Below are 20,342 nucleotides of genomic sequence, written 5' to 3'. Positions count from 1 at the left end.
GATTAATTTACTTGGAAATCATGGTGTTTCTTCAGTTCACTTTAAGGTTTGATTGGCACGACCTGAATTGCGTTTAGCCTAGGACTGGCTTTCCTGACCTCAACGCTCTTGACATTTCAGCCAGAGGGATCTTTCCTATGGTAGGGTGGTGGTGTGGGGCTGTTTTGTGCAAATGTATGATTGAGGACCCCTGGCCTCTACCTGCTAAATGCCCATAGCACAGCTCCTCTTAATAATGACAATCGAAAAACATCTCCAGAAATTACAAAGTGTCTTTTGGAAGAATAGTAGTCCTTGGTTGAGAGTAACTATTCTACAGTTCATTATTCCCACTAATTTAGCGATAATCTTCTAAACCATTTAACCAGCACTCTGCGAAATATGAGGTTCCCTAGTCTGTTTGGTAGGAATGCCTCTTCTTAGCTTTGTGGGAGTGTGGGTACTGTTCCTTCCATTCTTTTTAAATCTGGGTCTTTTTTTCACATGTATTTGGCCATTACTATCCTGCTGAATACTTAAGAGGTACTTGCTTCACAACTCCGGAGTTCTCGCTCTGCGCAACTTTCTCTTTTCTTGTTCTCTGTCTCATGCATTCAGTATGCCTGATCTCTTCAGATCCTCAGTCCCATCTATTCGGTGGAAAGAAACCACTGAGGCTACCTGTCATTCCATCCCCTGAGACACAGCCTGGGAATGTGCTTTCTGCAGTAACCTGAGGCAATGATAGGGCTCTCAACGTTTTCTTTTTTGTCTCTCGGGGGTCATTGTCTTTTGTCTGATGCCCAGTGTTTCATATACCATAGACACCCCCCCCCCACCCCAGCCCTTTATCCTCAGTTTCATTTTCTGGCGTTTCAGTTGCCTATGATCTATTGCAGTCTGAAAATATTGAGTGGAAAATTCCAAAAATAAACAGTTTGTAAGTTTTAAGTTGTCCACCATTTTGAGTCGCACGATGAAATCTCCCTCTCTCTCACCAGAGATGTGAATCATCCACCCCTTGGTGCAGCATACCCACGCTGTAGATGCTACCCACCCACTAGTCACTTAGTAGCTGTCTCCGTTATCAGCTCCACAGTCGCAGCTGGCATCTCAGTGTGAATATTCAAGTCTTCCCGATGTTACTTAATAATGACAAGGGTAGTGATGTTCACCGTTCATATATGGCAAAGAAAAGCCATAAAATGCTCCCTTTTAATAAAATGGTGAGTATAGTGTAATATTTTGAGAGATAACATTTATATAACTTTTGTTACAGTATATCATTATAGTTAATCCATTTTATCATCAGTTATTGTTAATTACTTACTGTGTCTAATTTATAAATTGAACTTTATCGTAAGTATGTATACATAGTGAAAAAAACATAGTATATACAGAGTTTGATAGTATGACAGTTTCAGGCATCCACTGGGAATCCTGGAACGTATATCCCCTGTAGATAAGCAAGGACTACAGTAAGTCTTTATTTTTGTTTCAACAATGGTGTGAATATGAAATATTATATGGAAATGGAAGTCCAACTTAATCTTGTTTTAAAACTAGAATATAAAAATGTCTACAGAGAGTAATATGTAACATAGAAAATAATACCTCGCAGCATTTATGTAGTATGTACTATGTGTACTGCACTGGGGTGTGGAATGAAAATACTAGAACTCTTAATTATGTTCATCATTTCAAATGAAATGTGAGCAAATTCAACAAATACTGATATTTAATATGCAACACAACAGCATTCTCACTGGGTGCATATGGCTGACCGCCGAGATTCACTTCTTTCATTAAATGAATAGCAAAATCAACAACAAGGGATAGAGATGTTTGTGTTTATTTTTTTCAGTGCATCATGAACCTTGAAATGTATTTTAGAATCTAATCTATATAATTGATACAGTTGCTTCTATAAAAACAAGAAATTACAATAGATTTATTAAATATCAGTAATATACTAGGTAGTATCCCTGAAAAGCAATTCTTTCACAGAGAAGTTCAGTGGCTATCTTGTATTGGTCTTAAATTGGAGTTATTTTTCTTTAATAGAAAGATGTTTCTAAATCTGCTGACATCTTTAGTCATAATAACTCACTGTCATTAGATGCTGCCTAGCAGATTTTTTTTTTTTAATCATGAACAGTATGTACATTTAAACTAAACGAGACTGAATAAAAAGAGTTGAGCCGTTTTCAAAAGACATCCCATTGCTATATGGATGAAAAAGTTGAAAATGAATGTATTAAAATCCTCTCCTGTTTTCAGAAATGCACTTTTTTTTTTGTTTGTATCTGTGTATGTGAATATCCCTTTTAGCTGTGATAACCATTAAAACCAACTATCAAAATAAATAAAACTTGAAATTAGACTTTGATGTGTTCTATCACAGAGTTAAATCCAGATTTTCAGAAATAATGTATCTATATGTTATATGCTCAAATAAAAGTACACTAATTAAAAGTGTAATAATGTAAAGATTAGAGTATTTTCTGCCTTCTTTACCTTCTTACGAGAGCTATTTAGAATATGCTTGCAGTGTTAATACAGGAATATGCATGATTTATAAATATATGCATGCGTAAAATCATATGAAGTTACCAACTTAATCTTTTCTCTATCTCTAAGAATGAGAAGTAAAAATAATGTAGATAACTGCTCTATGAAAATTACTTCTTTTGTTTCCTAAAGGGAATAAAACTACTTTGAGAACTGTTTCTGTGTTTTACAGTTGCCACAAATATAATTGCAACTTTTTAATCAACTGCAAAGTTCAGAAATATCATACCATTTTAAAAGACTATTTTAAATTTCCATTTAAAACATTTAAGTCATATTTATTTTATATGTCTAATCTTCATAACTATTTTCTGTGTTCACTTAAGCTAATATAGTTTTTGACAGAGATATTTTATTTGGATAATAAAGTAAGCCTACGTAATGTCTAATACCTACATTACCATTGATTTTAAATTATCCCTTAACACATGCTATTTTTAGCAGTAACAAAATATCCATTTAAGTGTTTTTATTTTTCAGTTAATTTTCAGTATATCCTTTTATACTCACTGTTTTCTTTTTCCATGTAAAACAATTAGTTGTTATTCTGAGATTTTGTGACTTATGAAATAAAACCAAAACAACTTATCCATTTTAAACTTATCCAGTATTTCAAGGGAACATGAGTATATACTTGAATCACTTAAATGTGTGCAGTTTTTCTATTTCTTTTATTTTGCTTTATGGATTACTTCTATTATCATAACATTAGCACAGACCTTTAATGGCTTCCTCTGAGCTCTCCTATGTAGAAGAGAAGCCTATTATGTTCTCAGTAACAAAACATACCAGAATGAACTAACCAGTGCTTTATAAATTAGGAGCATAAAAACAAAAGTGTCCCTTTCAAGCAAGGCCCTAAGACATATCATTATAGGATCTGCAAATGCTACTATAAGCAATGACCTCCTGCCAAGAAATGCATACCTAAAAAGCCATGCTTTTTCTGATCAAATTTAAATAGGACCTTACTAGGATTTAGCTCGTTATTATGTGAAATCAGATATGTATGGGTCAAAACATATGCTTGAAATACAAATTATTTTGTAAATGCCATAAAAACAATCCTTTGCTGTATTTCAGTTCCTAGAGACCAGTTTTACAAGCTCTTACCTAAAATTTTAAAAGCAGATATAATCCCATTTAAATTTCCTTTCCTAGTTAAGAAAACTGAGTCTTAAAGCCATTAAGCCAGATGTCTTAGGTAAACAAGATCACAGAGCCAGCAGAAGGGAACACGATGCTCTCATTCATGCCTCCTAGCTAAGCTATCTGTCTTTTCACCCCTTCATGACACAATTTTGAAAGGAAAACAACTATAGCAAACCTGAGACATCACTGCTGTTACACAAACCATGTCAAAGATAACTTTGAGTATCACTAAAAGTGCTCGTCATCCAAACCAAGTAATTGGGAATCATGTCTCAAGATTCTGTTCTTAATTCTTTTTCTTTAAATTTCAATATTGTAATGCTAGCCATTAAATAATTTTCTTTCGCTGTTATATTCCTTTAATATTAAGTGCGCAGGGTGAAGTAAGTTTGGAATGAACACAGGAGTCTAAGGAAAAGACCAGTTTTGTTCAATCTGTTTTGAAGCATGTTTGTCAACTGATAATGGCTTAGAGATATAACACCTCCAAGTAAACTGCATTAAAGTGTATAAAAAGAGACTGGGTGAGAGGAAACCCAAATAAAGATAATTTCTCCTATCAGATATCATGATTGGGGCTAAGAATAAAAGAAGAGGATGAACCATGTGGATAAAAATAATCCATTCAGTAGATTTATTGAAAGTGTAGTATAATAGGATACTGTGTCTTTACTTTGTGCCACTCTGTGCTGTATATTATAAATATATGCCAATTGTATACATTCTGCCTCGGGCTGCTTTAAATAAGTGCATAACTACATAATTTGTATAACTTCTTCTGGGATTTTAAGATCACTTTTTTTTTTTTTAATGACAAGGGAAATATCTACATATATTGAAGCATATAAGTATCTAATGTTTTAGGATTTCAGAGAGAAATGTGAAATGATTTGTACTTTCATCTTAGAGCAAATTAGCCTCTCTTTGCCCTTCTCCTCCCTCTCTAGTTTCTCCTCAGACAGGCTCTGCTAAGCAATCCTAGTCTTTCTATCTTTAGACGTTCTTGGGCCATAAGGCCCCAGTGTGATGTCTATCAAGGCTCACTTCCCAGGCTCACTCATCCAGGCCAATAACTTCCAATTCTTCTTAGATGAAAATATTTCTCCCCATCTCATCCTCTGTCCCCAACTTCCTTCATCATTTCGAGATTCATATAAACTTGATTTAACATAGATAAACTATAACTCTCAATTCCCCTCCCAAACCTGCTCTGTAAATAATATTCCCAAATTCAGTGTTACCTTTGTTAACTCAGAGACTCAGGTCTGTAAATGGAGTCATCTTTAACTCTCTAATTTCTCTCATTTTTCACATTTCGTTCAATGAATCCTGTCTGCTCTACAACTTGCACCCTTGTTCCCCTCAGTTTTATCTCTTCTACTGATGTCATTCTGGTCCAAGCCACCATCATCCCTCACCTGAAACACAAAAATAATCTAACCAGTCTATTCCCTGATTCAACTCTTGTTCTTCTGCATTATACAGTCTATTCTGTGCGCATGCACACACACACAAAACACTGTTATTGTTTCAAAATTTATATCTGTCTCACATCTCCACTTAAAAGTCCTCAAAGGCTTTCCATTACATTTAGAATAACCATTGAAATAACTTACAGAGAAATTTCAAAAAGATCCTGTGACATCCTTGCCATTATTTTTCACAACTCTTCTTTCTTATTTCACGCAGGACACACTTTTCATCTCACCGAAACACCAGGCCTGCTCCAGACTCCAGGCCGTGCGCTTACTTGTTTCCTCCATTTGGAATGTGCTTCTAAAGGAATGTGGGTCGCCTTCTCCCTCAATTCTTTATCCGCTTCATTTTAACCCCCCCGAGAAAGGCCTTATCTCAAAGCTCAAAATAATATATGAGGCAGAACTGTATGAGATTGAAAATATTCATCTGTTTCTGATTTAAAGTCTGTTCAACCAATGGTGATCTCTGCTGTCCATCTCTGTCTGTTTCCTTCCAAGTGTTTTTATTGACTTTGTAGCGCCTAGTAGTTACCTACCCTCATCATGAGTTTTCACTCGTTTATCTGTTCACCATCTATCTTTTCACACTAGATTTGAATATAAACTGAACATTTAACGAGTTTTTTTTTTATTTCCTTTGAACAATGTCTAGCATAGGAACAATCCATAAATATTCAATATGTAAATAAATTCTCGTTTTATAGATTGAAAATAATAAATAATTTATCTATCTCTTTTCCTAGAATGAAATTGGAATATCTGTGATAAAATCACTAATTGGTATGATCCTAGGCTTTATGCTTTATTCTAATTTTCATGTTTCATATTTTGATTTCAGTTTTTGTTACATATATTAGTATTTGGATATGGACTTAATTTTTATTTTATGAAACATATGAAGAACTATAGCAATTCTAGATATACAGTTATGCGTTTCCAGAGATTCTTAATAAATTATATTGTGTGCGAAGCACACTGTGCTGGGACCTGGATGGAAAAAGGAAAATCATATTCTCTTTATCATAGAAAAGCAGCTTCCTAGCATTTCAAAAGCTGCATGATAGTAGTAATCTGAAGTTTTCAGCCCAAGAAGAAAACAGAGAGTAACAAAGGTCATCTATCTAATATTCCAAAAATCTCTAAGTAAACCAGTAACGCAATCTTTTTTCTTTTATTTCCATGTGGGTTTCTCTATTTCCAATTTGTTTTCCATATTTATTTCTCTGTATTTCTGCAGTTGTAATATTGGAATTTGAAATTAAAATTTAAAGTAGATATATACATCATGAATTAAGTTTTATGTTAGTAAGTTAAAAGTATAATGATTTACTCTTTTAACCATATGTGTGTGTGTATAATTTTCTGTTACACTCCTCAATTAATTTATTTTTTAAAGTTATAAGAGAGGGTTCATTTTCTATTATTAAACTGAAGAAGCAAAAAACAATAGAGATCACCAAGTAGTTCTAAAAGAATAACATGCTTTGACTTAGTCTAAGACTGCATATGTCATTTTAAAAAGATATTACTCAGATATAAGAAAAGATGAAATACTGCCATTTAAGACAACATGATGCATTTGAGACGATCATGCTCAGTGAAATAAATCAGAAGAAATCGAGAACCATCCGATTTCACTCATATGTGGGATATAATACTGAAAGCAACAAACATACAAGACACAAACAAAACTTCATAGACACAGACAATAGTTAGTGTCTATGAACAAAACGTCATAGACACAAACACAGGGGGAAAGGGGGGGAGGGAGGAAAGGTAGATAAGGGTAAAGGGGAGCAAACATATGGTGACGGAGGGAGATTTGACTGAGCGATGAACACACAATGCAATAGACAGATGTTGTATTATTAAATTATATCCTTGAAACCTGTATAACTTTGTTAACCAATGTCACCCCAGTCAATTTAATAAAAATACCACACACACACACACACACACACACACACACACACACACTCACACGCACACACACACAGTAATGCTTTACATTTATATTCCCAACCAAAGGTAAAATGTCAGTTCGTTTCTCCTCGCTTAGTGTTAATCTCTCTCTGGTAACTTCGGTGTTGTCCGAGCTTGTTCAGTTCTCTTGCTGTTTCCTGTCCTTGCACATGCGCCGAACTCATTTCCTCTAAGTCCTCTGTGTTGTGCTGTTATCTTTAAAAGGTCTCCGGACCGGTGGGGGAGAATCGATGTGGTATAGTCTCACCTCCTTTTCTGACGCCACCCCTTGGTTTTCTTCCTTCAAAGCACCAGCCAATGTCACGTAGGTGAATCTAATCATACTGAAATGTGTAGAAAATTAAACATGTCCTTATTATTATTTCTCAGCCCTCTGCAGACATATGGAGATAAATAAATGCCCAGACACTGGGACAAATAAGGGAAGAAATAGGTGAGTCTGAAATATAGCAGGCCCAAATTTTATCAAAGCAATTGAATATATCAAGGAAAAACAATATCAGGATATGAAAAAATATTTGTTAGCATTTATTTATATTCACATGCTTTTATATCTGATATTGAAAATATCTCAAATGTATAAAAAAGCAGAGAAAATATTTAAAAGAACCTCCATGTCAGCATCGACTAGCTTCAGTAACTACCAACCAATCGTTTTTCATCTATATGCCCCAGTAATCCTCACCTTGCCTGGCTGGATAATTCCGAATCAAGTTCCAAATCCCAGAATTTATAGCATCTATTTGGTATAAATAAGTTTTAATAACACGTGGAGAATACACACATACATATAAAGTAGCATATATAAATGGATATACAAATCGGGAAAATTTAACAGAGACTGAGGAAAACTAAATTAGCATGAATAAAATATTTGAACTTGCCACTTTAGGATGACTGTGGATCTAAACAGTAATTTAAATGTAGTTCTGCCTCTTAATGATATTGCTACCTTTAATGTGCTATTAATTGAACTAACCTAGGAGTTCTGTTCTTCCTTCTTTATTGAATGGGTGATTATGTTTCTCTGCTTATTTGCTTATGATGTGGCACAATGCCTAATTATATGTATACAAAGAATGAATGAATTGAAAATTCTTGGTGTAAAGAGTCACCACCACATTTTTACGCTACGCACTACTAAACAAGTAAATTATAGAGGTATTAATTTAATACATTTTCTCATTTGTAGTTTCCTTTATTCAAGAGATATTATATATATAAAAACTCAGATTCATATATATATATATATTATGGGTCAGAGCCTGTTCTCTCTGATGCATTGAGGTGCCAAAAAAAAAAAAATATAAACTATTCTGATTTTGAGAGTCTAATGTAAATGCACGTTTACACAGAAAATGATAAATACAAAGAGAAGCATTTTATACATTCTTAATAAGTTAATAGAATTATCAAAAAGATAACATTAACATTTTTTAATGGCTTGTTGTTAATTATGGTCTTGAAAACTTTTTTTTTTTTTTTTTTTTTTTAAGGCAAGACAACCCTTGGTTGACCTCACAGACTGCAAGGACCTTGTCAGCTTACAATTCCTTATTTTTTATGCCTACAGCACCTGGTCTTCCTAGGTGGTCTCCCATGCAAGTACTAACCAGGCCCGACCCTGCTTAGCTTCCAAGATCAAATGGGATTGGGCTTGTTGAGGGTGGCATGACTGTAGACAAAAACTTTTTTGATTATGATCAGATTATAAAAGTACAACTTGTATGTTTATTTTAAAGCTAGATTACTATAAGTTTCAGGAAAATCAATTCTTGAACATTGATAAAATTGTAATTTTTTAAACAACTTTTTTTTTCTTAAGAAGGCTGTGGTGAAAAGGGAAACCAACATTCAATTCAAAAGTAGTGACAAATTCTATCTGACTGTCAACTATTAGGGCCGGTTGTACAAACTAGTAGGAAATATATTCAGAGTGAAAAATACTAGCAGAGCCATAAGCTCTGGCATTTGCTTCTCCTTTTGTGGCATCTTCCAAGTGGTTCAACCAAAGAGAACAGATGGTCCAATTCCGAGGATATGCATATCTGTTTTTATTTTTTATTATGATTCTTTTTGGTCATTTACAGGAAAAAAAGTTTACTAATCTCTGGTTGAATGAATTTAGATTGTATATATTTTGAATACAAGATGCCTTTTTAATGTAGAATTTGAATTTATTCTACATTAAAAATGTAAAAATAACTAACATATTCAGTAGTTTGGTACCTTGCCAAACGCATGCTAGTTCTAATGTTTTAGTTATTTATTTATTTATATTCTCCACACACTTCTCTTTGGCAACTCTTAGCTTATTCTCTATATGTGTGGGTCTGTTTCTGTTTTGTTTCGTTTGGGTTCCACATGTAAGTGAAAGTACATGGTATTTGTCTTTCTCTGAGTTATTTAACTTAATATAATACTTACTTGATCTAAACATATTGTCTCAAATGGCAAGATTTCATTCTTTTTACTGCTGAATAATGTTTCATTATATGCATACCATAGGTTTGTTATCCGTTCATCTCTTCATAGACACCTCGGTTGCTTCCATATAGTGACTAGTAAGGCTGCAATGAACAGAGGGGTGCATATAACTTTTTGAATTAGTATTTTTGTTTATTTTTTTTCAGGTAAATACCCAGAAGTGGAATTGCTAGAATATATGGCAGCTCTATTTTTAATTTTTTGAGGAATCTCCATACTATCTTTCAGAGTGTCTGTACTCATTTACAGTCCCACCAACAATGTGTGAGGGTTCTTCTCCACATTCTTGCCAGCACTTATTTGTTTATTCGTTTATGATAGCCATTCTGACAGGTGTAAAGTAATATCTTAATGCGATTTTAATGCGCATTTCTCTAATGATTAATGATGTTGAGCATTTTTTCATATGTCTCTTGGCCATTTGATCTCTTTAGAGAAATGTCTATCAGGTCCTCTGCCCATTTTTTAATTGGAGTGATTGTTTTTTTGGTATTATGTTCCTTGCATGTTTTGGAAATTAACTCATTATCAGATGTGTCATTTGTAAATATCTCCTCCTTATTCAGTAGGTTGTCTTTTTATTTTGTTGGTGGTTTCCTTTGCTGTACAAAGCTTTTTAGTGTGATGTAGTCCATTTGTTCATTTTTTCTTTTGTAACCATTGTCCAAGGAGGCATAGACAAAAAGATCAGTTATCTTAAATAAAGGGATAAAAAGCACATCACATTCTCTTAGATAGAGGATTAAAAACATATAGCTTGCTTCCATAGAATGAGTATTATGGATATTTAATGAATGTATACTTGAGTTTTGTCCTGTTCTTTTATATCTAGATCAACTTGCATTTGGAAACTTTCCAAAATTAGTTATGGAGATGTTAAAAATCTTACTGAATATCACTAATTTATTTTCTTTATTGATTTTAAGCATTCAATGTATTTTCCTTTGGAATATTTGCCATCTTTCTCCTATTTTCTTCTTCTCTAAAGCATTTATAGGAACCAGAATTTTTCTTTTCTATTTTTTAAGGGGTTATAGTTTTTTTTAATGATAAAAGTTAAATATCTTCTCCCATTATGAATAATAAAATGTGATTTCCCAGTACCATTGTTTGAAAAAAAAAGTTTAATATACTTATATATGCATAGTTATTTGAATTAAATTTTTGCGAAGTAAAATGCTAGCTTATTGGAATATTTACTTTACATATTTATATAAGGCTTTATAGGTTTCGAACCATCTGTGGATAACTTAAACCTCAGAACAATCATGTAAATCTAACAGAAAAACATTTTTTTTAAATCTGATTCAAATTTTTTTTTTAAACCCTCTTTTTCTATTCATTCTGGAATTATCTAAAGAATATTGGCATTATAGCAGGTGCCAACAGATCAAAAGACCACAGGGCAAGGTAGGTTGCATAAAAGAGTGAAAAAAAGAGATAATGCAATAAAGAGTGGTGATGACTGCAGAGAAATGAGAGCACAAGAGTCTACCTAGAGGACTAGCAGCACTCTAGTTTTAATTGCTTTTGGCTCTAGAAATGTGAGCCCAGAATTGCCAGATCTTATAATTTCTCAAAAGAGTGAGATACCCTGGATTTTATGTGACATTTCTCATGCACAGTTCCCATACATACATGCATAGATAGGTACTTACCATACCATACTGGCATGTCAAGATGTCAGGTGCAACAAATGGGCTGCCAGTTTGCTATCTACGTAGATTGTATTAAAGTGCACAGCTTGTGAAGTTGGATGGGCTAGAATCAAATTCATCTGTAAACCCTCTTATCTTAGAAGAGCAATTTAACTGCTCTCTGTTACCTGGATAATGTTATCAATTTTTATTATCTACCTCAAATGTGTGTTGTGTGAATAATTGATAGAGGGCTAGAAATAATAGGTTTCCACGTTAGGATCTCATTTATTTGAGAGAAATTTTGAGGGAAAATTATTAGTTATGTAAACAAGAAATAGTAGAAAAAGTAGCTTTCAAAATAATTGCAACTATTATGTATATTGTAATACAAAAATAAAATCTACAGTTACTCATTGTTTATTGACATTTTCTAATATTCTGTTTTTATCTTTTTAAATCTTAACTTATAAGTTTATTACTATATGTCATCAGACCATTCAATTTTCTAAGTAAAGAAAATTAATTATGACAAACTGTCATATTTAGCTCAGAGTTTCTTAACTTTGGCACAACTGTCATTTGGGACCAGATAATTCCATGCAGTGGGGAACTATTCTGTGCATTGTAGAATGTTTAGTAGCATTCATACTCTCTTTTCATTACATTCAAGAAACACATTCTTATGTGTGACATAAATACCTCTAGGTTTTGCGAAATGTCCCCAGGGGAACAAAATTGTTCCTATCGAGAATTACTCCTTAATTCATTTGTTGTTTCTCGCTCTGCTCTAACTTTAGGAAAGAACTTCTGTAATGTCCATAGAATAATTGCCAAAGGAAAATTAATAATGCCTAAAAAATGCCAAACAATCTTTTACAGAACTAGAGAGTGATATTTTGGAAAAGAAATTGATTGCATAAGTAAAAAAGTTATGTATAGATCTGAAAAATATCTGCTTTCAGAATTTTTAGACAAGGCTTAACACGGCTTTAATTTCAAATATACATTAGCTCTGGAATGATTATTAATGCTTTTCAGTTCTCTTGATTTTAGAATTAATTGATTTTTTTGTCTACTTTTTTTGTCTTAATTACCAGTTGTATTGCCTAAATTGAAATGATGCACACTTTAAAATTTACTAAATATATGATGATTTTTAAAGAAATATCTCTTGCATATTTGAAAATAACCTTAAAAATGGTTCAGTCAAAAAATGACTTAAAATATTAGTGCAAATTATTATGGTATATTGCCATTGATGTAAAATATGATCTGTTAAAATTGGCATATGTTCTATAAATAAAGGACAAAACCAAAATTCTAGAATCGAACTACTACCCTTAGTAGTAACGTGAGAAATGTATGGGGGAAAAAAAAACAAAAAAAATAAAACAAAACAAAACAAAACAAAACAAAAACCTCTCTACAAACTGGCTACAAAGGGGATGTAACAAACTATAATAAAGGCCATGCATTACAAACCCATAGCTAACATCATACTCACTGGTGAAAAGCCAAAAACTTTTCCTCTAAGATCTGGAACAAAGCAAGTCTGACCACTCTTGCCACTTTTATTCAACACAATACTGGGAGTCTTAGCCAGCACAATTAGGCATAAAAAAAAAAAAAAAAAAAAAAAAAAAAAAAGGAAAAAAAAAAGAAAAAAGAAAGGAAGGAAGAAAGAAAGAAAATAATAAATAAAATAAAATATAAAATAAAATAAAATATAAAAAGGATTCAAATTTTAAAAGGGGAAGTAAAACTGTTTCTATCTGAAGATAATATGAATTTATATGTAGAAAACTCTAAGGACTCTACCAAGCAACTGTCAGAGCTAATAAACAAATTCAGTAATGCTTCTTGATACAAAAACAATTTACAAAAATCATTTGTGTTTCCATCTACTAACAACAGACTATCAGAAAGAGAAATTAAGTAAACAATTCTATGTACAATTGAATCAAAAAGAATATATACCTAATATAAATTTAACCAAGGGTGTGAAAGATCTTTACACTGAAAAGTATAAGACATGATGAAAGAAATCAAAGAAAATAAAAATAAAAGGAAAGATACCCCATGCTCATGGATTAGAACAATTAATATTGTTAAAATGTCCACATTACGTATAAGAATCTACAGGTCCAATGTAATTTCTACAAAAATCCCATTGACTTTTTTTCACAGAAATAGAACAAACAATCCTAAAACTTTTCCACAAAAGACCTTAAATGGCTAAAGTAAATCTTAAGAACAAACCCAGAGACATCATATTTCCTGATTTCAAACTATATTACAAGCCCTATAGGTAATCAAAATAGTTTGCTACTGGCATAAAAACAGACACATAGATAATTATAACAAAATAAAGAGCCTAGAAATAAACCCACACATATATGGTTAATCAATTTTCCACAAAAGAGCCAAATATATATAGTGGAGAAAGGATAGTCTCATCAAAGAATGGTGTTGGGAAAGCTAGACAGTCACATACATGCAAAAGAATAAAACTAGACTCCTACCATATATACAGTTCTGCTCAAAATGGAATAAAGACTTGAATATAAGACTTAAAACCATAAAGCTACTAGATTCTAACAAAGGAATATTGTCCTCAAAATCAGTTTCCCCAGTGATTTTCTGGATTTGACACCAAAAACAAAGGCAGCGAAGTAAAAAATAATCAAGTGTAACTATTTCAAACTAAAAAGTTGCATAGCACAGAAACCATCAACAAAAGCAAACTACTGTATAGGAGGAAATATTTGAAATCCTATATCTGATAAGGAGTTCATATCCAAAATATAAAAAAAGAACTCACACATCTATCTATCTATCTATCTCTATCTATCTATCTATCTCTATCTATCTATCTATCTATCTATCTATCTATCTATCTATCTATCTATCTATCTATCTATCTATCTATCTATCTTTGTTTTTCTGTTGAAATTAGACTTTCTCCAAAGACATACAAATGGCCAACGGTTACAAGAAAAGGCACTCAACATAATTGATCATGAGGGAGATGCAGATCAAATCCACAGTGAGATATCACCTCACACCTGCTATCATCAAAAAGACAAGAGGTAAAGGCTGGCAATAATGTGAAGAAAAGGGAACACTTTTGCACATTTGGTGGGAATGTAAATTGGTATAGCACTATATAATGTAGAATGGAGTTTCCACAAAAAATTAAAAAGAGAACTACCATATGATATAGCCATCTCACGTTTTGGCATGTATCCAAATGAATTGAAAAGTAGATATCAAAAAGATATTTGCATTCCCTTGCTCATTGGCATTATTCACAGTAGCAAATATATGAAAACATTCTAAGTGTTTATCAATAGATGAATGAATAAAGAAGATTTGGGTGATGTGTGTATATATATTAATATATATAATATATATAAACTATTATATAAAATATTATATATATATATATATATATATATATATATATATATATATATATATATATTAGCCGTGAGAAATAAATCCTACATTTCCAACAACATGGATGGACCTTGGGGAATTATATTAAGTGAAATAAGGCAGACAGAGAAAGACAGATAACATACAACCTCACTTACATGTAGACTCTAAAAAAAATGTGAATCTAAGAAATAGTAGAAAAGTGTTTGCCAGGAGCTACAAGGCAGGAGAAATTGCGAGAGGTAGAAAAAAGAAATACACACATACACCTGCATATACACTCACACACTAAAAGTTAGCAAGCCAGAATCATGCTTAATTTTAAAACACAAATAATTTTCATTAAATTAGGAATAAGATAAAAATAAAGAAAGTACGGTAATGCTTATATGTGTATCCTTCCTAGTAAATGTCACAAATAAGATGAGTATTTAAAATATAATTATGTATTTTCTCAATATCATTCATTTATTTTTATTTATTCATATTAAGATATGTACATTTTTATATTCACAGTAGTGAATTTTTACCACTTTCTCAAAAAAAATGTTCAACTTAATTTTTTCATGTCCTGTATTTATGCTGGAATTTTCTTTTTAGCGTTTTTTCTCAATCACCCCCTTGAGTGTTCTCTTTCACAAGAGAGACTGAAATAGTGTAGGAGATATTTTTAAGATTGATAGTTGATCCAATCACTTCACCAAGAATTTCTTTAGAAACTTCATTAACCAGGACCCTGGGCGAAATTTTATTTTATTTTTTATTTTTAGAAATGCTACTACATGTAAAAAATATATATATAAGTTTAGTAGCTGAGATTAAATTTCTTAAAGAGAAAGATGCTGTTTAAGAAAACAACTTTGATAAAATTTGCTGAAGGGGGCATTAAAAGATGAGATCCTAATGTCCATAGCAGTCACTATCAATGCTCTTTTCTTTTAAAAGTTGTGTTTTGTTCCCTCTTGGACTGGAGGAGGCGGTGGGGGAGGGGGGCAGGAAGAAGGGAGAAGTAAAGCAAAGAGGAGAGAAATATTTGTAAGCTTCTTTGACATGGGATGTAGGGATAACATAAAATATTTTTATATACGTTTTCATGCCTAAATTCATTATTCTCATTGCAGTGGCTAATATCTCTATTACAACGTCTCTAGTGTTTCTCTATTTATTGAAATAATAGTTTTAGGATTAATATTATAAACACACATACATATGTATATGTATAATGTGTGTGTGTGTATATATATATTTATATGTATACATATATACTATTTCGAATCATTTCATATATGTGAAATTATGTTGAAATAGTATTGTTTGTTTCTATTTTCTTCAGTGTTCTTATCATGAATGACTGTAGACTATTTTAAAAGATTTATCAGCCTCTGTGCAGATAATCATATAATTTTTCCCTTCAATTTACTAATATGGCATGCAATATTAATTTCTTAATATTGAAGCAACACTGCACTCAGAATATACTGTATTTTTCTTCAAAAGAGTGGGCTTATTGAGTTTTTTTGTGTGTGCGAAATTGTGTTCCCTGATTTTTTTACAATAATTTCTAGATTTCGGTTTCCTGTTCTTCATGTTTGTGATATTGAGATGTTTTACAAAATTCCTAGATTTTACTCAGCCATTTCGCAGTCTTGGCATTCTCGGTCATCAAGTATTTAGAAGGTGTGATTTTACATAGAGATTTTGTAGCTCTGAAGTTTCCCTATCACGGTTTCGGGCTACCTAGGAGTTACTTAGCATCATCCTTTACAGGCCAAATTTACTTGTCTATTGTATTTATTGTTCACACTCCTGACACACACACAAAGATACATGCTATAATTCAAGACTCAGTAGATGCTCTTTTTAATTTCCTTTGTTCACTAATGTATCCCTGGAAGCTAGAGGAGCCTGCATTAAGCATGTTTATTGGCAATGTGGCAAGAATCGGGTGTTTTGATTTACTTAATGCACCTTTTTTAGGGGGATCCATCTCCCCAACTGAAGAGGTCTGACCCTAGCCTATGCCAGGGTCAGAGATGGGACCCTGGAGAGATGGGACATCACCTACAATTATGTGGTCACAGAAAGCAAAACAAATAAACAAAAACAATCCGAGCTCTTGTCTCCAGCTATCCCCCACTCTCCATGACAGAACTTGTCTACATTAGATTAAGTATCTGAAAAGATAAGGTAACATTCATGTACCATTTCAGGTGATCTGGTTGCCTTTTGATTTACTTTCAATAAGAAGATCTTTTGCTTTCCTTGTCTTTCTTTTCACTTATGAAAGGCTTGATGTATGTTCAAATGGGATGTTCAAAACTGGCTTCTCAACGTTTAAGTAGTAGCTAACGGAAATGTTCCAGTTGGTAAACATGAATGCTCAAATTATCTTTATAAAAAAACATTTTATCATAAAATTACCACAGAAAATTCTAAATTTCCACTTCAACTGTTGCTATTCACTTTTTGAATCTCTGACAGTATCAAACAGAATTTATCAATATGACATTTCTTTATGACTTTAACTTTTAGGACTTCAAATTTTTATTCCTGAATTTCCCATTTGTTTTCATGAACTTTGCTTACTCTTAACTTCTAAGATTCTAATTTGTGTGTGTGTTTGTTTCAAAACTCAAGTTTATTTAAAATAAAGATGATGGCTTCATATTTTCCCTTACAATATCCCAATACTCACTTTAATATATTTATATATAAACAAATGGTGTCTCTATAGAAATCCCCATTCTCATTATTGATTCATTCCTGCCTCTTTTGATATGAACTTCTTAAGTATGTCTTACATTTTTACTTGCAAATTTACTTTTGATTGGGTTTCTTTCTCCTCTCCTTTCTAGCTCTATCCTCATTCCTTCCCTCCCTCCAGACTCTCCTGCTGTTCTTTTTTGGTTTACTTCCTCCCCTGTTCAGCAGTACTGCAGTTTTTTCTCAGGCTCTAATACACAACTAGATGTTTAGTCATGTTTATAAGCTACCATATCTCCAAGGTATTGGTAGTAGTTCAGATTCACCATGGAAAGAATGCACCGCATAACTAATATACTGGCTTCTGGGTTGTCTCTTTTCCTCCATCTCCTCTTGTCTGTAGTTTTTGCTAAAGCCTTACCAAAGTCAGCATATTGTTAACCCTGTCTTTAAAGCAGGTTTGTTTGTTTGTTTATCACAAGAAGAGACTTTCCTTGCCCCATCCATCTTATGTTGACAATCATTCCTCATCTCCCAGAGGAGTCATATTGTCTGGAACTACTGCCTGCTTATCAACTAGAAATCAGTACAACTCAGTGTTTTGTGACTTTATTCTTTTTTCTCTTCATAAATATGTCCTCTTGTGTTTAAACTCAGCTACGTCTTTCCGGCGCCCCCCTTCTCTTTTTTTCATATTTTTTCAGTCATTACTATGTATTTGAAGTAATGGATATTTTCTTTGTGTAAATACTCTGAGACACATTAACCAGAAGTAAACTTGTTTTGCCAACATGGTGTCAAAAATTAACAATAATAACAGTATATTGTGTTGGTGTGGGTATGATAACACAACATGAAAATATAGAGTAGCTGGCATTTCAGAACAGATAAGGGTCTAACAACCTTGTTGATGCAAATTGTTTTCGAGGTAGGCTTTCCTTACAAGCTCTGTTACACTTGTTTAATTCAACCCAATGGGATTTCCAGAACTCACAGGTGAAGCTAAACAAATAAATGCACCTGGAAAGAAGGAAAAAAATCATATGACAGCTGTTGAAGACAGATTTTGACCATCTGTTAAAGACTGAATTCAACCTTAGAAAAAAAAAATATGGATATTTGATAATGAGGATTATGCAGTAGTATCATAGTTTGATATGTTAGTTACAAGAAATGTATGTGTATATTTGGTCATTCAGAAGAGCAAATTTATATTTTTGTGTACATTTAACTTTAGCCTATGTTTTCTGTCTCATGGCACCCGATCCCTTGGAATAACCTGAGTAATATGAGCAATGAGATCATTTTTTGTCATAATATTTGGTCTCTTGTCCTCCTTTCTTAGAATCATTTAAGAGCCATAAAGGTGAAATTAGTGTCTTATTATTCATAACGAGCCCTTTTCTACCACAACTGGGCTATGTTAATGAGGTGACATTTGAAAACCGCCAAGGATGGGGGAGGGGAAAGGGCTAGTTGCCAGAGGAATTGACCATGAGCAGAGGGGTGGGATTTTCAGTCCCAACTCCTGACTTCCTGGGAGGGGCTGGAATTTGAACCCATCACCAATGGCTAATTATTTAATCAATAATTCCTATGTAATGAAGCCTCCATAAGCTCTTAAATGGCTGGGATTCATAGAGCTTCCAGGTAGTCGAACACGTGGAAGGAGATTCGGAAAGAGGGCATAGGAGCTTCACATCCTCTCCCTATACCTTGCCCTCTGCAGCTCTTCAATCTGGCTGGTTTTGAGTTATTTTATAATAAGCCAGTAATCTAGTAAGTGAAATGTTTCTCTGAGTTCTGTGAGTCACGTTAGCAAATTAATTGAACCCAAAGAGGGGATCATTAGACTCTATAGCCAGTTACTAAGAAGAATGAGTAACAAGCTGGCTTTGCAACTGACATCTGAAGTAGAGGGAAGGGCAGTCTTGTAGGACTGAGCCCTTGTGGGATCTGATGCCACTTCTGCGTAGGTACTGTCAGATTGACTTTAACTGCAAAAACTGGTGGCGGAAGGGAGATGTAGCAGAAGAAAAAGACAGAAATACTAATAATTATACTGCATTTCTGGGGATGCTCTGAGGTTGCAGATTGACATCTTCTGTCTTCCCATGTACCTACAGGGCTGGTCCCTGGCCTCTGAGCATGAGGACACTGATCCAATTCACGAGAGCTCCACCCTAATGACCTAATCACCTCCCATAGTCCCCACCTCCTAATGCCATCACATGGGGGATTAGATTTCAACATACGAATTTTGGTAGGATGCAAACATTTAGTCCATAACACATGCCACTATGACAATACTTGTCTGTCCTGCTCGAAAGAATTCCCTATTTGGCTTTGCTTAACCCAAGAACCTTAGAATAAAACTTCCATAACAAATCAGTGAGGTGCCCAAATAGAAATTTAAAATTTGTAGGAGGTAGAAACCAAAGTAAAATAGATATCAAAGAAGCAAATAACCTGATGCCTATTATAATGGTAGTAGAAGTTTAAGGTGAGCTATTTTTTCTGATTTTATCAGTTGTCATTGAAGACATACAAAATGTTTTTGAATATATACAAGGCCACTTATCTAAATTACATGAATCAAATTGTGCAATTGAGAGAGAATGGCAGAAAGTTTACCTAACCGGTCATAGGGAAATAATGTATGAACTATATGCATAGCTTGTAATGAAGGGACCCCTACCATTTACAAAATATTGCTTAAAAAATATGAGATTCTGAGCAAACAAATTACACATAGATTAGGAGAAAAATTTAAGGACGATAAGAGAAAGTCTAGGCAAAAGGTCTAGAACTGAAATGAGTGGAGGCCAGCAATATCACATCAAAAGGAGACAATGGAGTGGCCTACCACAGGTGGACATTGTCTGTAGAAACTTAAAAACAAAATAAATTT

General features: G+C 33.2%; 1 non-coding gene across 1 annotated transcript; it reads right to left on the bottom strand.

Annotated features, from left to right (window-relative positions):
- Positions 1–8,727: 8,727 nt before the first annotated feature.
- LOC118609673 lies at positions 8,728–8,846 on the bottom strand. Its single transcript, XR_004953481.1, has one exon. It is a non-coding gene; the product is annotated as a 5S ribosomal RNA (ribosomal RNA).
- Positions 8,847–20,342: the final 11,496 nt, after the last annotated feature.

This window comes from Rousettus aegyptiacus, unplaced genomic scaffold, assembly GCF_014176215.1.
Source record: "Rousettus aegyptiacus isolate mRouAeg1 unplaced genomic scaffold, mRouAeg1.p scaffold_m13_p_11, whole genome shotgun sequence".
Classification (NCBI taxonomy): Eukaryota; Metazoa; Chordata; class Mammalia; order Chiroptera; family Pteropodidae; genus Rousettus; species Rousettus aegyptiacus.
Note: the sequence above shows the minus strand (reverse complement) of the source record. Positions and strands in the feature narration are given on the sequence as shown.